Raw genomic sequence first — 6,905 nt, 5'->3', positions numbered from 1 at the left:
GGGTGAGAGACAGTGTCGAAGGCCTCTGAAAGTCCAGGAAGACGATGTGCACTGCAACACCTGCGTCCAAGGATTTGGTGACCTGGTCGTAGAAGGCCACCAGGTTGGTCTGACAGGACCTGCCTCTAATGAGCCCGTGTTGGTTGCCCCTAAGCATAATCTCCCCCCCGGCCCCTCGTGGACATGTGCCAGGATAACTCTCAAAAAGCTTGCCCAGGATCAAGATAAGACTGACTGGCCTATAGTTCCCGGGTCCTCCTTCCTCCTCTTGTTGAAGATGGGAACCACGTTGGCCTCTTCCAGTCCTCTGGCACCTCTCCAGAGCACCACGAGTGCTCGTGCAGGTGTGCTGGGGTCCCACAATGACCGCAGCCAATTCCCTCAGCACTCGGGGGTGGAGATCGTCCGGACCCACTGGTTTAAATACGTCCTGTCCCTCCAGACGTTCCCTGACTTGATCCTCCCTGACCCTGGGCCTGGGGGCGCCTCCCCTGGGGTCTGAGGGGGGCCCGGTGGGGGGCTGATCTGGTCCCTGCTCAGGAAAATGGAGGCAAAGAAGTCTTTAAATATGTTGGCTTTGTCGTCTGGTGTGACGACCAGATTTCCTAGCGTGTCTTGCAGGGGCCCCACGTTACCCGGTACCTTCTTTTTGCCCCGTGTATTTAAAACTGGACTTCTTGTTGTCCTTGATCCGGGTCACTCGTCCCAGTCCCAGTCCCATCTCCGCCTTGGCCTTCCTGACCCCCCCAGCATCCCCGAGCAACCACAGTATAGTCCTCCCTGGGGATGGCCCCTCCCTGCCATTGGGCGCGCACCTCCCTTTTAGCTAGGAGATGCTCCTGGATGCTTCTGGTGGCCATGGGGGCTTTTGTGCCCTCCTGCCCCCTTTGATCCATGTTGGGATTACCTCCCTTTGGGCTTGGAGGATCGTCTCCTTAAGGAGCGACCACTCTCCTTGGACACCTGGCTGCCCTCCCCTCCGGGACCTCAGTGCCTCCCCGACTAGTCTCCTTTGCTCATTGAAGTCCGCCCTCCTGAAATCCAGGGCTGCTGCCTTGCTGCTGGCCTTTGCCACCTTGCGCTGGATGGTGAATCCCAGCAGGTGATGATCGCTGTCGCCCAGGTGGTCGAGCATTTGAGGCCTCCTGTGGATGTGTGCACTGGCCCCCTAATCTCAGCATTGCCCCGGCCCCTGTCGCTTACCTGGGTATATGTCCGCTCGTCAGTCTCGGCTGGGCTGTACTTGTGGGTATTGCTTGGTTTAGTGGTCCAAGGCTTCCTCCTCCCTCATCTTCCCCTTCCCCGACGAGCCTAGTTTAGTTGTGTATGGGTGTGTGTGTCTGGTGGGGTATAGGGATGTGTGTGTATGGTTGGTTGTGCATGGGGCTGCCTATGTGTCTGGTGGTGTCTGGGGGTGAGTGTGTGTATGGAGGTGACTGCATGGGGGAGGGGGTTGTGTCTGGGGGTGAGTATGCGTATGGAGGGGTGTTGGGGTGTGTATGGTTGTGTATGGGGGTGTGTTTGCATATGGAGGAGTGTGCGTGGGGGTGTGTTTGTGGTGTGGTAGGTGGGGGGACCCCCCTCGGAGCTCCAGGCCTGGCACAGGCGGGTGCGCAGGTGCTGCTCCCCCCCCCCGGGAAGGGCCAGGGCGGCGCACGGACTCGGTGCTGCAGCGCGGTGATAGCGCCGAGGCAGGTCCGGCCCGCGGCTGCTTGTGTCCCGCCCTGTGTGTCTATCGGTGCCCGAGCCCTTGCACTCTCGCAGGCGTGCCAGGCCCCAAGACGTGGGGTTTCTCATGGCCTCGCCACCGCTGATCTCTCTCAGTCTGTGCATCCAGACCCTGCCTTCGCGGGATGCGCGACCTGCTGCTCTCCAGCTCTCCCGGTTTTCCAAACCAAAGCTGCTCCAGCGCCTGCTTTAGACGCATCTCATCCTCTTCACAATTTAATGGGTCTTTTAGGGTCACAGTCTTTTAGCACCAGAGCTTTCACTATTTTTTCCTTCAAGTTTTCAAATTCAGCTTCATGCTCCCATGTCCACTGAGCACCTTGTGTAGGAGCTGCCTGCGGTGTCTGGGCTGCTCTGCGAAGGTAGATTTCCCCTGCAGAATTGATCATTCCCGGTAATCTCTCCACTTCTCTCCTTCCTTGTCCGTCGGGGGTGGCTTTAGCTCTTGCGGGGTGGATCCGCACCCCTTTCTCAGAGCTTTTCTCCCATAGGTGATATTTCTTTGTCCCTGAATCTGCATTTGTGCTCGCTCCATCCCGCTCTGCGAGCTCGTCCTGGTGCCTTTCTTCGCCTCAAGTCGTGTCCTTCCTAGTATTTCCCCAAACAAATACATCGTCACTATAAACCCTAGTTCCACCAAGACCTTCACACATTTGCTGCCCCCTTCTGTGAAACTCTTCAGATGCAAAACACAGCCTGAAAGCAATGCCGTCCAAAGGGCGTCTTGGAGATGCATAATCTAGTGCTAATCTTTTCTGGGGCCAAACCCCCGAAAGGTGCCAAAGTGGAGAAATATTCAGCTTCTGTCACGTTGCCAAGAAGCTCTTCCCTGGTGGGAAGGGGAAAATGCTCCCTTCAGTGGACCTGTTCATTTGCTTGGGATCCAGACGCAATCTCGAGGATCCCTGTTTTTTTTCCCTATTATGGCCAGTGGATGAACCCAAGCAGTTGATCGCTTTGCTTTTTCTATCATGTCCATGTTCACTAATCGATCCCTTCCTTTCCCAGTTTCTCCCTTAGCACAAGGGGCACATTTCTTGGGCCATGTCCGGTGGCAGTATTTGGCTCTTGTAATTCTACCTTTACCCAGCTGGCACTTTCCCTTTGCCTTGAAACACATCATAAAACTCTTCTTTTTCTTCTCTGTTTTTGCTTTCTGGTCCCTCAATGACATCCATTCTCTCAATCAAACCCGGAGTTTTACACGTTCACAACCAGATTTTTACGACTGCTACAGACTGAACATTTACTGTATCGCCCATGCAGCGCACGAATGCCCTCATTGCAATCACGTTCCTGTTATACGCTCTACGTCTTACTTTCTTGTTCTCGTAGTACGCCAGTTTAGTTCTCAATTTTTGAATAATGTATTCTGGTGCCCCTGCATTTAATTTAAACGTGACCGTGAGTCCACTGGTGTCCGGGCGGCTTGTCCAACCCTCCGAGGAATGAACTTCTTCTTGCACTGGGCCAACGAGAAACTCTCCCTCTTCCTCGCTGCACCGAGCGTGCACCCGCTGTGTCTTGTGTGCTGCATCCCGCTCCTTTCTGCAAACTCTTGCAAAATGCTTGAATCTTTTGCATTTGTTGCAGAGCGTACCAGAAGCTGGGCATCGCAAGGGTTTGTGGTAACCCTCACCGCGTCTGCAGCTGGCCATTGTTTCTTCAAGCAATTCTCTTTGCCTTCCGCTCGCCTGCTTCATAGCGCCGTCCTCCTTTCTGTGTCGTTGGTGTGTTGCCTTAGGTTTTTGCAGTTTTGTAATCTTGTCTAGTTCAGCTTGTTCTGCTTTTTCCTCCAGCTTCTGCAGCCTGGCATTTCTTATCTCCGGCGCTTGGCACATTGGGGTAGACTGCGAGCCCAAAGCGGGGAGGGAGCCAGGCGTCTCAACCTGCCAGCCCTCACACCCCTTCTAGAGCCGGGAGAGGACCAGGCGTCTGGGCCCCAGCCCCACACTCCCCCCAGAGCCGAGTAACAACCCCGACCCCTCCGTCCCCAGTAACAACCATCTGACCCTCCCTTGACACGGCACAAAGGTGACCCAAAGCTCGGCCCTGTTGTAGCCCATGCAGTGGGGCAGCCCTCGGTGTTGGTGCCTTGGGTCAGTCCTTGGACGTCTTCAATGCGCTGTCATCAGAAGTGCTCCTGAGGCAAAGGTGAACAGCTCAGGCTTTGCACAGGGCGTGCCCTCACCGCCCTTCCCTTTGTAGTAATCCTGTTTTAAATTCACAGTGGCTTGCAGGCCGGCAGGTTTGTTCACTTCACACAGCCCCGTTTCCATTGACGGTGCTGAGTTTGTTCTCACTGCCGTCCAGCACCCGGGAGACCAGCCGCACGCGGACCCAACAGGCTGGCTCTGCAAACCCGAGCTTCAGGTCGAGCAGGAACCCGCCCGGGCGTCTTCAGGGAATCCCTCGGTGATGGTGACGCATGTTTCGGCGTGACCCAGAAACGATGCTGGCGGATAATCCCATCCCTGGATAAAGCCCAGCTCCGTATCTGGGACGAGGCTGAAGTTGGTTCCTTGTTCCTGGTTTCTTTTTCATTTTAACTCTTTAGCACGTCACACCCATTGCTAAAAGATGAGCTTTGGCAAAGGGACAAGGAACCAGCTTCAGCCTCACCTGCGGCGCGTGGCTGGAGCAAGAGTCCTCTGGTGCCGCGATGCCGGGGTGAGCTCGACTGCAGCTCGCGGATGGGTCTGGAGGCGACTGCGGAGCCCAAGTCTTGAGCCAGTTCCTCCCAGGAGGTCTCAGGCCGCGACCAAGCTGGGAGCAGAGCCCTTGTTTTGGGAGTCGGGCATCTGCTCGCAGCGGCTGGTCCAGCGGAGTTGGGGCGTGAGGATCGCCAACAACGTCCTGGTAACATTGGCTTCGGCAAGGACGCTGGCGGCGATGCGGGCATCCCCCCGTGGGATGTAGAGGATTTTCTGGGGGCATCGTTGGGGACACCTCTGCAGACCCTCTCCAGGGTCTTTCCCTTGATGGTAGTTTGGGGAGGGGGTCACATTCATGGCCCAGAGCAGGTGATAGAGCATTTCTCGGTGTTGGGAGAGGCCCAGAGCTTGGAGACCCACCGCGGCCTGGAGGTTTCCTGCAGCGCGCAAGGATGGCGCAGCCCTAAAATCTGGGCAGCGATGATAATAAGGGGGACGATTCATGATGACAACTACGGTGGTCCACAGACCCAGCTGGCCGGGGGTGGCCGGAGGGTGCGGTTCCTTCACTCTCTCACCCGCTCCTCGTGGCCCTCGGAGGGACCCGGGTCACGGCCTCTGGGGATACTGGAGTCATAAGGGTGCCCGAGCTGCCCTGCGCTGGCTCACACCCAGGTCCGTCCTGCCCCGCCCCGTGTCCCGGGTCAGAAAGCGGAGCCGGTGAGCCCGCGCGGGGCTTTCCCTGCTCCTCCAGCACAGAGAGTCCCGGCAGGGCTGGTGCACAGGCCGTGCCCCTCGCTCCCTGCCCTGAGGGTGTTTTCAGTCCCGTCTGGAGGTCCCAGCCCCATCTCACACGGTGCCGGGGGCCGACGTTTGCCAGTCTGCCTTGGCACGTGCAGCCGAGCAGGTGGTGGCAGCCGCCTGCTCACAGCTGAGCTTCTGTTTATAGCCCGTTCCCCCGCACGTCCCGCCCGGCTCGAGGGGCTGAGCAGCTTCTTTATGCTTGTATCCCAGTCCAAAATCCAGTTCCTTATTCGGGTCCATACACTTAGCACAGTGTCTGCGGGGTGCTGTCATCTGGCAGCCTGGCATGGCCAAACTGGTGCTTTGAGCCAAGCGGGACTGTGGTCAGGGGTCTTTGGGACAGTCCCCCAGTGGCATCGCCCCAAAATCTGGGGTGGCCCAAGAAGTATTTTGCTTCATAATCCCATCCTAATCTGACCTTCATTTAGGGCTCTGTACTCGATGTGGAATATTATTTTAGATATTAATTAGTACCTATGCATAGCTAATGAAATTCCCTTTCCTTAGGACGTGGGATTCATTAATAACAAGTTTTTATTGGGTTTAGATTAGCTTTGAAAAAGGACCCGGGACCCAGGAATAAGGACTAAAGAACTGGGAATAAGGAGTCAACTTCAGCCGCATACCCAAACCTGCTTTGCAACTTCAAACCCTGGGTCCACGCCCTGCTCTTGGCAGCAAGACAGAAAGCTGCCCTTCCTCTTCTCTGTGCAGCTGCCAGGTACCAGCCAGCTGCTCCCGCGGCCCTTTCCCCCATCAGAGCACGCCCGGCTCCCTCGGCCTCTCCCCCCTTGACTCCCTGATTGCCCCCTCGGCCTCTCTCCAGCTCCTCCAGGGGCTGTTTCCAATGCGGAGCCCAGAGCTGCCCCCCCTCCTTTGACGAGCCCCGTCTGCTTTGCTCCACTCCTGTCAAGAGCCGCCTGGAAATGCCCCCCCGCCCCTCGCTCTGTCCCTGCTCTGCAAGCAGAGATGCCTGCGGCCTGCACGTGGGCATCGGACCAGCCCCCGCTGCCAGCAGCTGACGCCCCTCCGGCCTCCCCCGCTGGCTGCCCTCCTTCGGGGTCCCTGCCCCTGTGCCCCGCAAAAGGCTTAACCTCCTGTACGACCCACGCACACTCGGGGTTGTGCGTTCTGGGGAGCCCGTGGAGAACCGCGGCCTGGGGAGAGCCCGGCCCCACCTCCTCGGGTGCGATTGCAGGCGCTGTACAAACACCTGCCCCCACCCCGGGCTTGCTCCCGAGGGGCAGAGGGCTGCGGGCAGCAACGAGGGAGCAGGGAAACTGCGTCCCGGCAGTGACCATTGGCAGATGCGGGGCAGAGGAAAGGAGGGCTGGAGCAGTGGAGCATCAAGGCGGAGGGTCGTTCACACCTGGGAGTGGAGAGAGATTAGCAGGAAGCAGGGAGTGACACTGAGCCCTGGGCCCCACCCTCAGCCGGGCGGGGGCAGGGCCGGGCCCCCCTCCCTCCAGCCCCCCAGGGGTCTCCAGCCGCTCTGGCTGCCTCTGGGCCCCACGCAGGGCGGATGGGGGAAACTGAGGCATGCACATCCCCACCCTTGCAAACAGCTTGGGGCAGCCTCCGTGTTAACAGACAGGCCAGGTCCCCAATCAGGAGGCGGGGAAGGGTGCCATGTGGGTTTGGGGGGCCAATCACAGGCGAGATGACTCATGACTAGTCAAGGCTGGGGGGGGGCACAAGGAGCTCTGTCCGAGGGGCGGA

Source organism: Gavialis gangeticus, unplaced genomic scaffold, assembly GCF_001723915.1.
Source record: "Gavialis gangeticus isolate Ggan-Ray unplaced genomic scaffold, GavGan_comp1, whole genome shotgun sequence".
In the NCBI taxonomy this organism is placed as follows: Eukaryota; Metazoa; Chordata; order Crocodylia; family Gavialidae; genus Gavialis; species Gavialis gangeticus.
Note: the sequence above shows the minus strand (reverse complement) of the source record.